Genomic DNA, 16,440 nt, shown 5'->3' with positions numbered 1-16,440 from the left:
TGAGTTCCCTGTCGATCGTTTTGGCTGAGGGCTAAGTTTAGTTTTATATTAATGTTATTTGTGTTTAACTACTTGTAATGTTAGAGCGCTGCATTTGGATATTTGACTGAATTGTTTGCTTTATTTCTTATTGTATAGCTTCTTGTACTTTACTTAAACTTTTATATAGGCTATTATTGATAAAACTGAAATTTTACAAAAAGAAATATGGTTTCTTGTCATTTTTTATTACAAGATTATCACTGATGTTTATTGCAACATTTGTACAAATGCATATATTGCCTGGAATATGTTTATTTTATTTATTTTTTTAAACGAAAAGAGGTAACGTTAGGGTTGTGTTTATATTTCGTTTCGTTATAACGTATAACGTGCAGTGAATAATCAATATGCGTTGCGCATGAACCACATTTGTGTCCCTATAATGTTTAATTTATTTAAATGAAAACGAAAAGAGGCAGAGTGGTGTTTTATAACATATTTCGTTTTATTGTTGCTTAAAATGTACAGACAGAGTAACCGAGATAACCGGTGTATCAGCGACGCTTTTAAGAACGCGCTGTACCATTTGCATGTAGGAGTCGCACATGGCAAGTACAAACTTTGCGTACTTGATATTGAGAAAAGCCTAATGTCGGCGCTTGTCTTCTTGTGACAAACATGTCGAGGAGCAAGAACAAGATCTGCTGCATGTCATCCATTGTAGTTTACTATGTTCTTCTTCGCGCGAAAATGACGTCGATCGAAACACCACGCCTATCAAGTAAGGGTACTGTTGGCAGTGGAAACGCTAGCCAGATCATGGTTAACAGACCCGAACCGTACCGTACTGTCCCGTACCGTACCGTACTGCTCAGTGGAAACGAGGCATAAATCGCTCTAAATATGCACCAAAGCCTATGTTTACCTGTTGCCGAGGTAACCGGGCACGTGATCGGCTCAGAATGCATTTTCAAATTGCACATTGAATTTTGCTACATTCATTGCGGGACGCTTAATGGAAATGCAATCGCAAGTGTCTTAACTGTGAGTGTAAATGCAATTAAGAAAAAATTACATTTCAATTACAATTTTGCCACAGTTTTTGCTTGAACATATTAAACATATCTAATCATTTCTGTAATACATTTAAATTTTAATTTTGCAACTTATAAAGCGTTAAAATGTATTCAATTTACATATTAAAACTAGCGTATGAAATGGCAAATGTAAATTATATAATTGAATTTTCATTTTCATTTTGCACCAAACGTTGCACAAATGTATGGGGAAATTAAAATTTAAAATCAGAAACGCATTGCCATTTTACATATTGCATTGTCATTTTGCATATTACATTTCAAATTGAATATTGCTACACATAAACTTCCATACAGCAGAGGTTGCGTTAACCGAAAATCGTCACTGACAGAATTTTTTAGCAGTGACAGAAAAATCTGAAGGCCATCCGTCATTTTGACAGATTACACTGCGGGTGATCTATTATAACTTGTAACTGTAATTCCAACCCCTCTCCATTTGGTGGCAAGTGCGCTCCAGTGTGGCAGCAGAGCGTGAGTTCAGTCTTCAGAATAAAATGAAAACTGAAATGAGAAGTATGTCCAAGCCGATGCGTTTGATTACACAAGTCCATTTTATAATAATACAGTTATAATACTTATACTGTACTTACATAATTAAGTTTCTAATCCAGTTCGTTTGGTTTTAAATTGTGGCTGTCATAAAAACGCAATGGATTCATTTAAATATACATTAAAGGGATAGTTCACTTTGAAATTAATTTTTGATATGTTTTAGCTTACCTCAAGGGCATCCAAGATGTAGGTGTCTTTGTTTCCGCAGTAGTTTCAATTTTGATATTTTTAGGTCAAACCGTTCTTGTCTGTCAGTCATATAATGCAGGTCGATGGTCACTGTATCAAAACACAAGCACAGAGTCCAAATTAAAACAATTCCCCGTCGTCCAAATTAAACAATTCCCCATCATAAGTACACATTGATGGCCTAAGACACGAAACGAGCGGTTTGTGTGAGAAAACGAACAGTATCGTTGTTATCTCTTGAAAACAGCACACGGAAATGATCTGACGGCGCGGGCGGGTATAGATATATACATAGATGTCGCCTTGGCTACTGCAGTTCATTGGAACGAAACCGTAGCCAAGCGACATCTAGTGTATATATATATACCCGCCCGCGAGCGGGTAAAGATGTATACACTAGATGTCGCCTTTGCTATTGCAGTTCATTGGAACGAAACCGTAGCCAAGGCGACATCTATGTATATATCTATACCCGCCCGCGCCGTCAGATCATATGGACGTGTGCTGTGTTACAAGAGGTAAAAACGATATAAATACTGTTCATTTTCTCACACAAACCGCTCGTTTCGTGTCTTAGGCCATCAATGTGTACTTACGATGGGGAATTGTTTAATTTGGACAACGGGGAATTGTTTTAATTTGGACTCTGTGCTTGTGTTTTGATACAGTGACCATCGACCTTCATTATATGACTGACAGACAAGAACGGTTTGACCTAAAAATATCCAAATTGAAACTACTGCGGAAAAAAAGACACCTACATCTTGGATGCCCTTGAGGTAAGCTAAAACATACCAAAATTTATTTTCAAAGTGAACTATCCCTTTAAATAGTAAAGAACAGTAAAAAATAAAATTATGTAATATGGTGCATAGTCAAGTCAAGTCATCTTCATTTATATAGCGCTTTTAACAATGTAGATTGTCTCAAAGCAGCTTTACAGAGATAAGCGTATAATTTAAGGTAACAGAGATTGTTTCGGCTTTACAGCAGAGTTAAGTTATTTCCATCTAAAGTTAGTTTTAATTGATTTGGTTCCATCGCAATGATCATTTGTTATTAGATTAGGGGCCGCTAAGACGACACCATTTTCTCTACACAGACTTTAAACGCGAACCTGTGAGAAACGCTGATGGCGTTCACATGAGCATTTAGAATGGGTTCTATAGTTATGTGCGTTAGAATATACGCAGGTTTGGAATTCCCTACAAGCCAAGCCTAAACAAAATACTTGTCTTTCCTTATAAATTTTGATAAGGAATTTTATTTTATTTGTTGCTTTGGGGTAGACCGCGAGACGAATTTTCCCGACAACGCCTTATCTGTAGAGTGGTAGTGGGATCCTCCATAGGGAGAGACTAGTTGGCACTTCAGCACTGCGTTGTCATCGGTCCAGGTGAAGGTCCTTCGTCAGATCTGGATACGGCCTGGATCCGGCAGGCTGCAGGAAAAACCTTGGGATAAACACAGACACTAAAATTAGCGTAGATGCCATTCTTCTCATGATGTAATGAGTACATCAGGATTTTTGGGAAGTGTTCCCGGTTCCGGCTGACCTAATCTATGCAGCATAACATTAAATTATAGAAGTCTATAATGTATTATGTGAAAGCTAGGTCAAAGAGATGTGTCTTTAATCTGGCTTTGAACTGACAGAGTGTGTCTGCTTCCCGGACAATGGTAGGAAGACTGTTCCAGAGTTTTGGTGCTAAATAGGAAAAGGATCTACCGCCAGCAGTGGATTTTGATATTCTAGGTATAATCAACTGGCCGGAATTTTGAGATCGTAATAGACGTGACGGACTATAATGCGTTAAGAGCTCGCTCAAGTACTGCGGAGCTAAACCATTCAGTGCTTTGTAAGTAATCAGCAATATTTTAAAATTTATGCGATGTTTAATAGGGAGCCAATGCAGTTTTGACAGAACTGGGCTAATATGGTCATACTTCCTGGTTCTGGTAAGAACTCGAGCTGCTGCGTTTTGAACCAGCTGTAGTTTGTTTATTAAGCATGCAGGGCAACCACCTAGTAGAGCATTACAATAATCTAGCCTTGAGGTCATGAACGCATGAACTAATTGTTCCGCATTTGTCAATGAGAGCATATGACGTAATTTAGATATATTTTTAAGATGGAAAAATGCAGTTTTACAGATACTAGACACGTGACTTTCAAATGAAAGATTGGTATCAAAGAGCACACCCAGGTTCCTAACCGACGACGAAGACTTAACAGAGCAGCCATCAAGTGTTAGACAGTATTCTAGGTTATTACGTGAGGAAGTTTTTTGTCCAATAATTAGAAACTCTGTTTTTTCAGAATTTAGAAGTAGGAAATTACAAGTCATCCAATTTTTTATATCCGCTATGCATTCCGTTAATTCTGTGAATTGATAAGTTTCGTTAGGTTTTGAAGAAATATAGAGCTCAGTATCATCGGCATAACAGTGAAAGCTAATGCCATGTTTCCTAATGATATCTCCTAAGGGTAGCATGTACAGAGTGAACAGCAGCGGTCCTAGTACTGAGCCTTGTGGTACTCCATACTGAACTTGTGATCGATGAGACATCTCATCATTTACTGCTACAAACTGATAACGGTCAGATAAGTATGATTTAAACCATGCTAGTGCATTTCCCGTAATGCCAACATAATGTTCTAATCTATTTAAAAGAACGTTGTGGTCGATGGTGTCAAATGCAGCACTAAGATCGAGTAACACTAATAGAGAGATACAACCACGATCGGATGATAAGAGCAAATCATTTGTGACTTTAACGAGAGCTGTTTCGGTACTATGGTACGGTCTAAATCCGGACTGGAAATCCTCGCAGATATCATTTCTTTCAAGAAAGGAACACAGTTGTGAGGATACTGCCTTTTCTAATATCTTTGACAGAAAGGGTAGATTCGAGATCGGCCTGTAATTGACTAATTCTGAAGGATCAAGTTGCGTTTTTTTAACAAGCGGTTTAATCAAAGCCAGCTTAAAGTTTTTTGGTACGTATCCTAGAGACAAAGACGAATTAATGATATTAAGAAGAGGATCTATGACCTCTAGAAGTATTTCTTTCAGTAGCTTAGTCGGTATAGGGTCTAACATACATGTTGTAGATTTAGATGATTTAATGAGTTTAGTAAATTCTTCCTCTCCTATAGCAACGAATGAATCAAATTTTTCCTCAGGGAGACTACAATGCACTGCCTGATGCGATACTGTAGTAGACGGTTGCATAGTTATAATTTTGTCCCTGATATTATCAATCTTATAAGTGAAGAAGTTCATAAAGTCATTACTGCTGTGTTGCTTGGAAACTTCGGTGCTTGAAGCTTTATTTTTCGTTAGTTTAGCCACCGTTTCAAATAAATACCTAGGATTATGTTTATTTTCTTCTAATAGGGTTGAAAAATAAGCAGATCTAGCAGCTTTTAAAGCCTCTCTGTAAGTAATTGAGCTCTCTTTCCATGAAATGCGAAATACCTCTAGTTTTGTTTTCTTCCAGTTGCGCTCCATTTTTCTGGCTGCTCTCTTAAGGGCCCGAGTGTGCTCGTTGTACCACGGCGTTGGACTATTTTCTTTAATCTTCTTTAAGCGCAACGGAGCAACTGTGTCTAAAGTGCTGGAAAAGAGAGAGTTAAACGTTTCTGTTGTAATATCTAGTTCTTCTAAGCTATCTGAGATGCTGAGATGATGAAACTGATTAGGAAGATTAATAATAAAGCAATATATAGCCTATATCTAGCAATACATAGCCTATATCTAGCAAAATGCTCCTGTCTAGAGTTATTTTTATTGCTGACTTTCAAGTTTATGGTCAACAGATGGCTGTTCTGAGGTATTACATGAGACATTATACAGATTTCAGTAATTTGTACTGTATCTCTCAACATATTCTCTGATGTTCATTCATGTTTATTTCATTCTATAACTTAGTCAAGGGGAAGGGATGATCGCGTTCACTCATGATCCGCGACAACTGTTCAAGATGAAAACGTACTTGGTTACTTACGTAACCTCGGTTCCCTTAGAGATAAGGGAACGAGTACTGCGTTGAAAACGCTGTGGGGAAAACTCCTTTTCTCGAGAATATTGAAGCCTTTATTTTAAAACGCATTGCTGCAGCACATGCGAGAGCTAGAAGCTCGCGTGAGCGTGCTGATTGGCTTGTGCAAAGCAACTGCACGAACCAATGGCGGATCAGCAGAGGAGCGCGGACCAATCGGGGCGCTTGGCACTCTGCCAGAGTCAAGCGCGCGAAACCGCACGTGACAGAAGAGTATAAATACACAGAGAATCCGCCATTTGACAGGTTTAAATCGACTGAAGCGAAAAGACACCTGCCATAAGAGACAATAGCACGGCAAGGCAACGCAGTACTCGTTCCCTTATCTCTAAGGGAACCGAGGTTACGTAAGTAACCAAGTACGTTCCCTTACGAGAACGTTCTCTCGTACTGCGTTGAAAACGCTGTGGGAACACTATTTAAAACGCCGTGCTTGTCGTCTTTGGCCAATCTGACTCACCGAGAGCTCCAGGAAGTACAGAATAGCCTAGGATAAAGAGACCGAATCTTCGGGCCCTTAGATATCCAAACAGATAAAGCTGGGCCAAGGGCCAGTCTTAAGAATCCCACAACTCGAGATGACAACCAGTGTCTGAGTCAAAAACTAGTCTGGGTCCACAGAGCCAGCGTTAGATAGAGACTACTCATGCCTATAAGGCAGGTACCATAGAGGTTTAAGATGCGGACGGAACGGACCAGCCGGCCGCCGCATACGTTAGATAGAGACTACTCATGCCTATGAGGCAGGTACCATAGAGGTTTAAGATGCGGACGGAACAGACCAGCCGGCCGCCGCATAACGTCCTACATAGGCATTTTCATAACTAGTCTGGATCCATAGAGCCAGGGCCTAGCTAGAGAGAATTCGTACCTGCGGAGCAGGGACTTTTGGGTTGTAACGTTTCACAAATGTGGACGAAACAGACTAGCCGGTCATCGCACAAATGTGACCGAAGGAATGTCAAAACTAGCCTGGGTCCGCAGAGCCAGAGCTTAGATAGAGAGAACTCGTGCCTGCAGAGCAGGAACTTCCAGGTTGTAAAATCTCTCAAATGTGGACGGGACGGACCATCCGGCCGCCGCACAAATGTCTTCGATAGGAACACCACTTGACCAGGCCCACGAAGAGGCGACGCCTCTCGTGGAGTGAGCTCTAACACCTATGGGACATGTAAGGCCCAGTGAGGTGTAGGCCAGAGCAGCGTGAGCTTCGTGACAGGAAGACCTTTGGTTCGGCCCCCGAAGCAAACAAAAAGCTGTTCAGACTGTCTGAAAGAGGCTGAACGCTCTAAATAAATCCTCAAAGCTCTGACAGGGCAGAGTGTGAGAACATTACTGAACTCTTCTGAGGTGGGAAGAGCTGACAGAGAAATAACCTGGGCTCTGAACGGAGTTGAGAGCACCTTAGGAATATATCCATGTCTTGGCCTAAGGATGACCTTAGAGTCATTGGGGCCGAATTCCAGACAGGAAGCGCTAGTAGAGAGCGCCTGTAAGTCACTTACTCTCTTGACTGACGCCAGTGCCAACAGCAGGGCGGTTTTCAGGGAGAGAGGTTTTAGGTCGGCTGACCGAAGTGGTTCAAAGGGAGGTCCCTTAAGAGCCCGCAGAACCAAAGAAAGGTCCCATGCTGGGACAGATGGCGGCCGAGGCGGGTTAAGCCTTCTGGCGCCCTTAAGGAAGCGAACTATAAGGTCGCATTTTCCTAAGGAGGCTCCGGCTTCCAATACATGCTGTGCAGCAATGGCTGCTACGTATACCTTGAGAGTGGAGGGGGAGCGACGCGCATCCAGCATCTCCTGGAGAAAGGATAGCACTCTTGGAATTTCACAAGTGTGTGGGTCGAGGTTTCGAGCTAAACACCAGTTGGAAAACACTGACCATTTATGGTGGTAGAGGCGTCTGGTAGACGGAGCTCTAGCTTCCCTGATCGTGTTCAGGACGCCCTCTGGGAGGTCCTGGGGTACCCGTTGAGTGGCCAAGCGTGTAGGGCCCACAAATCGGGACGGGGATGCCATATAGTCCTGCTGGCCTGAGCCAGGAGGTCGCGCCTCACTGGGATTGGCCAAGGGTCTGTCACAGACAGCCGTATCAGCTCCGGGAACCAAGACTAGGTTCGCCATAGAGGAGCTATCAGGAGCACTGCGCATTTCGTGTCTCTGATCCGTTCGATGACCTGAGGGAGCATCGAGACCGGAGGAAACGCATAGAGGGGAAGGCTGGGCCAGTCGTGGGCCAACGCATCCCTGCTCTTTGAAAAGAAGATTGGGCAGTGACGATTGTCTTCTGAGGCGAAGAGATCTACTTCTGCCTTCCCGAAGACCTCCCAAAGTAGGAGAATCGTCTGAGGGTGGAGAGACCATTCCTCTGGGGGAACCCTGCCCCGAGAGAGCATGTCTGCTCCTGTGTTCAACGTGCCCGGCACGTGAGCTGCCCTGAGCGAGCGCAGATTGGTGTGAGCCCATAACAGTAGCTGTGTGGCTATGGCAAGCAGGTTGCGGGACCTGAGGCCGCCCTGGCGATTTATGTAAGATACCACTGACATGTTGTCCGTCCGGACCAATACGTGGTGTCCAGCCAGGTATGGGAGGAAGGTTTTCGGGGCCAGAAAAACTGCCCTCATTTCGAGGCAGTTGATGTGTAGGCGTTTCTCCGAGCTCGACCAGAGGCCGGAGGCCGGCCCGCCCTCGTACAGGGCTCCCCAACCTAAGTTGGAAGCGTCTGTTGAAATCACCCTCCTCTTGGAGACCGCCCCCATACTCACGCCCTGCTGAAACCAGCTGGCGTTCGTCCAAGGGGTCAGGGCTTGAACACAGCGCTGATCCACCTTGATAATCAATCGGCCTGAGCGCCAGGCGTGGGGTGGCACCCGAGGTGCTAGCCATAGCTGAAGATGACGCATGCGCAGTAGGCCTAGTTGGAGTACTGATGATGCTGAGGCCATAAGGCCAAGGATCCTCTGAAACGTTCTGAGGGGTGCATGAGAGCCCTCCGTGAACGATGCGGCGAGCCGCTGAATCGATAGAGCACGGGCCGGGGAGGGCCATGCTCTCATAAGAACGGAGTCGAATACTGTCCCCAGGAACATGATACGTTGGCTGGGTGACAGAATACTCTTTAAAAAGTTCACCCTGAGCCCTAGACATTCTAGATGGCTGAGGAGCCAGGCTTTGTGAGTATGTGACTCCGCCTCTGACTGAGTCAGAATGAGCCAGTCGTCGAGGTAGTTTAGAATGCGCATTCCCCGCTGTCTCAGGGGGGAGAGAGCTGCATCCATGCACTTCGTGAATGTACGAGGTGCCAGAGCCAGTCCAAACGGTAGAACCGTGTACTGGTATGTCTGCCCCTCGAAGGCGAATCTCAAGAATGGCCTGTGGTGGGGATTCACTTGAATGTGAAAGTAAGCGTCTTTCAGATCTACTGAGAAAAACCAGTCGCCTGGGCGAATTTGCGCCAGTATATGTCTGGTCGTGAGCATCCTGAACGGCCGTGACATGAGAGCCTTGTTCAGATGTCTGAGATCTAAAATGGGCCTCAGGCCGCCGTCTTTCTTCGGAACGAGAAGCCATTTACAGAAGGGCCGAAGAGACCAGATGGAGAGACTGGAGAGTCGAGGAAGGCAGTTTTGTCAGCGTCCCTGATCTCCGTTAAAGTAAGCCACAGGTGGCGCTCTAAGACAACCAGGCTAGACATATTGCGGCCCAGTGCTTGCGCAGTGGTCTTTGTGGCCCTCAGCGCCAAATCTGTAGCACTCCTGAGGTCTTTGAAGGTGTCTGGGTCCGGGCCAGACTCGTCCATAGTGCGGAGGAGCTTAGCTTGAAACACCTGCAGGGTCGCCATAGCGTGGAGTGCAGAGGCGGCTTGACTGGCGGCAGCATAAGCGTGGCTGGCGAGAGCCGAACTGGTCCTGCATAAGTGTGCAGCGACCGCTTCCTCTAATGGAGGGAGAGAAACATACCCCTTCTCTTCAGCGCAGTCGACAGAGGAGAGCGTTGAAGAAGCTGAAGAGCGCGTTCGCGCTGAAAAGGGCGCGCGCCAGCTTTTAGTGAGCTCATCATGGACCTCGGGCATAAAGGGGGCGGCACGTTGACGAGGGGCCTGTTGGCGCCCCGGCAGGTACCATTCGTCGAGGCGGCTTTTGGTAGGCTCAGCTGGGGAAAGCCAGTCGAGTCCCAGTTCTTCGACAGCGCGAGACATAACACGGAAGAGTTCGGCGTCAATGCTCGCTCGAGTGTCAGTGGGATCCAGCTGAGAGAGGGGGGCGGGGTCCGCGGAGCCCGACCATTCCTCACTTTCAGATGCCGCCATAGAAACAGCGTCGTCCAGTTCTTCTGCAGACAGACCGAGAGAGACGAGACCTGCCGCTTCAGAAGAGGGGCGTTGGTCGCTCTGGGAGAACAGGACTGGAGATGAAGGCGCGGGCGAAGCGTGCGGGGAGAGACCCGGCGTGCATTCGTCCAGATGAGCGCGTTCAGGAGGCCTCTGGTCACGCCGCTTCTTCCTACGGGGCTCACGGGGCGCCGAAGATGGAAGGTGGGCGGGAACACTCAGCGAGGCGGCGGAAGATCTGGCACGGAGCGTGGCAACAGGCATTCCGTCACAGTGGAGGCAGCCGCCTTTAGTGAGCGCTGCCTCTGCGTGCTCAGGGCCGAGGCAGGCAACACACCGAGAGTGTGTGTCAGAGGCGTGCAGGGAGACCCCGCATGAGTCACACACGGTGAGCGGCATTTGAAACAACGCCGCGCGCTGTGAAAACAGCGATTTGCTCTCTTAGAATGCTCTTTTTGAGTTAGAAAAAAGGATACTCGTCGGATGCCACAGGGCAACGCTCAGCTTGGCAGACGCCGAGATGCGAAGCAGTTCCGCTGGAAGGCTGTTCGACGACGAGCGGCTTCACTCTGGAGAGAATCAGCGACGAGGTGAGTCGAAAGCTGAAGGAGATAAAATCTGTCAAATGGCGGATTCTCTGTGTATTTATACTCTTCTGTCACGTGCGGTTTCGCGCGCTTGACTCTGGCAGAGTGCCAAGCGCCCCGATTGGTCCGCGCTCCTCTGCTGATCCGCCATTGGTTCGTGCAGTTGCTTTGCACAAGCCAATCAGCACGCTCACGCGAGCTTCTAGGTCTCGCATGTGCTGCAGCAATGCGTTTTAAAATAAAGGCTTCAATATTCTCGAGAAAAGGAGTTTTCCCCACAGCGTTTTCAACGCAGTACGAGAGAACGTTCTCGTAAGGGAACTTTATTTTCATAATATAAATAAATAGCCTATATGCTTGTCCTGTAAGTACGTGAATAAAATTGAAAATGTGAACGAAAACAGAAGCTATTAAATGTCTTATTATCATTAAAATATGAAAATTAAAATGACGGGTAATATTAGATTATGACGGAATTTTTAAGATCCTGTCCGTCAAAATGAAGGACAGTGCGAAAGTCTAACCCAACCTCTGAGCGACAGTAAATGCGTTAATAATGTTATTAATGTTCTCACTTCGATAATTCAAAAGTAGGCTAATCTGATATGATGACATTGCAGTAATTATTACAGTGAAAGCTTAAGTAAAGTTTAATTATATAAATAATAATAGCTATTTTAATTTAGGGGTTGTTTTTTTTCCCTATGAAACACAACCCCCCTCCTCCAACTGGTTCCCCCTTCAAAAATATTAAGTGCATGCCGCCCCTGGTTTCTTGTATTATCACCTACTCTCAATGACCCCTATAATTGTGCTCTTCCTTGTGCTCATGTTGAGCTGTCAAAAGGCTGTTTCTACTATAATGTTCAACACTTATTGACACATACTAGCATTTGATAATAGTTTATATTTCATGAAACTGAAATTTCCGGTCCTGGCTACGTCAAGCATCTTCTAGATTATTAGTATTATTATTATTATTATTTTTTTTTTTTTTTTTCTTGTTTGTATTAGCACTGTTCCGGTAACTCTGTAACTGGTCAAGAATGGTGACATTTAATCATTATGGTTGATACAACGACTTAATTTAGAAACCTGGACAAAGATACATGTGCTAGTCAGTGTGAACCTTCTCTGTGAGTCATATGGTCACATTAACATATTCCCAGTGATCTTAAAAAAAATGGCTAGAGCATATGCTGTAAAATATGGTCTGTCCTTGAACAGAAATCCTGAATAATTAAAAATATGTTTTTAATTAGATTATTTTATTTAAGCTATTGATTAAAATTAGTACACATTGATATTGCAGTGTGTTGCAGTGAAACAGCAGTATACAATAAAAATCAACAAAGCTGCAGGAGTTTAAGTATATTTATCTCTGTGAGCCTGGAAAATGGCTGACCAGACTACAAGAGATTATTAGACATGATAGGGGAGTATAATGATTCTCTAATCGTGATAGTGGTGTTTTCTGGCTTGGATTTTTCAAATATAGTGTAGATGGGTGTTGTGTTTTGCAAAGTTTAAAGGGTTAGTTCACCCAAGAATAAAAAATCTGTCATCATTTAGGCTACTCACCCTAATATCATTTCAAACCCGTAAGACTTTCGTTCATCTTCAGAACACTTCAGATTTAATATTTTTTAATTAAATCTAAGAGTTCCTTTTTGAGGGAACTCGCGCTGCGTCAATGATGCTTTGGGAACGCTTCTGCGTGATTGCTTCTAAAGCACTCGTGTCAACTAGTCCAATGGGCGAGACGGAATGTCACAGGCGGGTGACGTCACGACCAGGAAAGCATAAAAGCACATCTGAAATGACCGGTGTTAGCTTCTGTGCCTCAGCAAGCCTTTGCTGTCTTTGCTGTGTCAAAACTGTGTGTCTTATTTATTGTTGTTTGTTCTGATATTGTGCAGTACACAAAGAAAACAAAGAATGGGGAATAAATAGACATTCAAGTTGTGTGTTTCTTTTTAGAGCCTTTTTACTTGATGCTCCGCTATCGCCTTCTGGCCTCTTCGGCGATGCCATAAATACGGTTGTCAAGAGAATCCAGGAGACTAAGAAGCAGGTAGAAGCACACCCTCTGGGGCCATTGAGCTCCTCATATTAGGCACAGCAAAATGAGAAGCATCTTGAGCAGAAGGCAGATCTGAGGACCGTTCTTCTCGCGAAGAATGCATCGGCCCAAAAGAAGTCCTGACTCGACCAGTGTCAGACTTCTGAGGGCAGCCCCACCCCTTGGTGCCTTGGGGCGAAGTGGTTTCCAGCGAGCTTAAGGCTCAAGGTCTATAAGACGTTGCGCCAAGCTTGCGCCCTCTGAGGAGGGTCAAAGAGCAGTCAAATCGATTGTTTCTTGCCAGTATGCTTTAGGTCACTGAGGTGGCTGCTTTGAGTACACCAGAGACTAGCCTCTAGAGGCTTATTCCCTTAGTAGATTATCTGGCATAGTGGAGGCTTCTGCCAAACATATCTCAGTGGGTCCTGCAGATTGTAGAGAAAGGTTTCAGAATTATGTGTGGCTTAACAATACTTCCCTGAGAAGGGAATGAGGCGCTGTGTCGCCCTGCCATACTTCCTTCATCCATGTGATGGACTTGCTTCGGCTAATTGAAGCTAACGCCGGTCATTCTGGATGTGCTTTTATGCTTTCCTGGTCTTGACGTCACTCGCCCATGACGTTTCGTCTCACCATTGAATTAGTTGACAAGCGTGCTTCAAACGCATTTACGCAGAGCCGTTCCCAAAGCGTCATTGACGCAGTGTCATTCTCAGGGAACTATGGTAGTTGTAACCTGAGACAATTTCTGTCCCTCCATTGACAGCTACACAATTACCACTTTGACGCTTCAAGAATTTCATCTAATACATATGAATCAAGCGGTTTAGTCCAAATTTTTATTTCATATGGATTAGTTTTATGATCCCTTTATGAACTTTTTGGTGTTAATGGGGTTAATAAAGGCCCTCTGAAGCAAAGCTATGTGTTTGTGTTAGAAAAATTCCCATATTTAAAACTTTAAAAACTACAATAACTTGCTTCCGGCATACGGCCTACGCAAGTCAACTTATGCCAAAAGAGTAACCCCTGACGCAATGTAGGAGTAGCGTAAGCTTTGACGCCTCTCGCAGTTCAAACAATAGGGCTGGGCAACAAATTCAAGCTCCTCTTCTCTTATACTGAAATCCTCTGACATTTCTCTTAAAAAAAATCTAATTTTAGACATCTAATTTGTGACTGGATTTTGTTTTGCTCTATCCTCTGCACTTCCGCGTTCGTTGATGCATCATGCGTCAGGTCAGGGACAGGTTCCGCCGCAAATAGATGCGTTCGGCCGTCTGTTGGAAGTTAGTTATTTTAGTTTATAAAGTTTTAAATATGGGTATTTTTCTTACACAAACGCATCGCTTCGCTTCAGAAGGCCTTTATTATTCCCCAGAGCCAATGGGATTATGTTTATGGTGGATGGATGCACTTTTTAGGCTTCAAAATCTCATCCTCCATTCACCGCCATTATAAAGCTTGGAAGAGCCAGGACATTTTTAATATAAGTCCGATTGTATTCGTCTGAAAGAAGAAAGTTATATACACCTAGGATGGCTTGAGGGTGAGTAAATCATGGGGTGATTTCAATTTTTGGGTGAACTATCCCTTTAATACGTGTTCCAAAGATGAACGAAAGTCTTTCAGGTTTGAACGACATGAAGGTGAGTAAATGATGTAAAAATGAGTAAATAATTTTTGGGTGAACTTACCCTTTAATAGTAGGCGAAGGTTCACTGTAAGACACTGAGGGGCAGTTAGTCACTTATATTCAGAGTCTGGGCAGCTTCCTTTTAGAGCATAGGGCAGCATATTCAGTCATGTTTCACTGGCAATGCAAAAGTATCTCAAAAATCATTATTTCAAAATTCAGTCCTCCATGATTTGTAGACTTGTTTTCTCTCTCTGCGTACCAGGAACATTGAATAAGTCCTACTGCGTTCAACAATTTTGTGTTCCTCAAGTAAGACATCTATGATTGAAGCAGGTTTGTTTAATAACTCTCTATATTATGTTTTGGGTAAATGAATCCAATTATATGTTCTGTGTCTGTGTGCTGATATCTATGTGAACTGTGTAAACCCTTTGGTCATTAAGTTCATTCAAACAAATGAGGGTCGACGTGACACCAAATTCTGAGAAGATAAGCAGCCCCCAGCTATGCTGCGATCACAGTGATTAACTGTGTCATTAGTACACGTCGGGTTTTCTAAACCCTGACATTCTTATTAACAGTTTTCACCATGCTCCAAGTAACACAAATTACTTTAGAACTTTGGTGCACAAAACAATAGCTGACAAGTTTAACAATTTTGAAATTCAATTTCAATTTCAGAGGACCACATTAAAGTTTATCCGTTTCTAATATGAATATCCATTAAACAGAATTCATAAACACCCATCCAAAGAATCGATGATAACAGACTCTTCTTTGAAATCCTCTACTAGCGCTGTCTTACCTTCAAGTGGAAAGGCATTTTTTAAAATCTGTTTTGTAAGTCAGTTAATAAGGAATCTCAGGCCCCTTGTCTATAGAGTTGGAAATAAAATGCATCTTCACACTTTCAGGTATTTACATTATATGTGTTTATGTATAGTTCAAAAAGCCTACAGTACCAGCTAGAAAGCATTTTAGAAATATCCATATGGGATGTAAATTTGCCACAAACACAAACACAAACACACACACACACACACACACACACACACACACACTTACACACACACGCACACGCGCACACGCACACACGCACACACGCACACACACACACACACACACACACACACACACACACTTATTGTGTATATAAGCTTTTAAACTGGTGGACATTTGCATGATTTGCTAATATTTTTTATGTCCCCAGCAGAGTCAATTTGGAGGGTCTCCATCTGAGCCTTCAATTTATTCAATTTATAAATGACAGCTTGTCTCAGAAGAAGAAGAAGATGAAGAAAAAAAAAACCCTGTTATTTACTGTGAATTCTGTATGGTATTCTTTCTCTTGTATAGTACTTGTTGCAAAGCTCACCAGTATCTGACAACCACCTTAATGGATAAACAAAGAAGCTGTGCGAGGGAAGAAAGCTGAATCTAGAAGCTGTCTAGGGAGATGGGGGTGGAGGTGGTAGAGAAGAAGGAGAAGGGCAAGGTACTGTATGGAAAAGACAAGAGAGTTTAATCTATGCTTTCAACGCAAAATCATTCAGAGCTGTAGTTTGTGTTATCCTAGGTAGTTTTATTGTTTTATTTGTGTATAAATTTGTTATTCACAGACCAAAATACAGTTAACTGCTTGTAATTTTAGCAGATTTGCATTTTACAACATAAACAAAATCAGACTCCCAGATTACCTAAGCAGGCTATATTACTCCTTGTCTATGCTTTTGTTTTCAGACTAGACTATGCTATACCCTTTTAATCTATCTTGCTGTATGCAGAAAGCAAATCTCTGCAAATTATCTAGAATGTGATGGCAAGGTCTTTAACACAAGAGTACATATTACACCTCTCTTTGTCTTAATTCACTAACTGCCAGTGGGTCAAGTTCAAGGGACAGATCCTTGTATTAAGAGCATCAATTCGGTCTGT

The sequence above is a fragment of the Scardinius erythrophthalmus genome (assembly GCF_964197995.2).
Source record: "Scardinius erythrophthalmus genome assembly, chromosome: 16".
Taxonomy (NCBI): domain Eukaryota; kingdom Metazoa; phylum Chordata; class Actinopteri; order Cypriniformes; family Leuciscidae; genus Scardinius; species Scardinius erythrophthalmus.
This window is presented reverse-complemented; position numbering follows the sequence as displayed.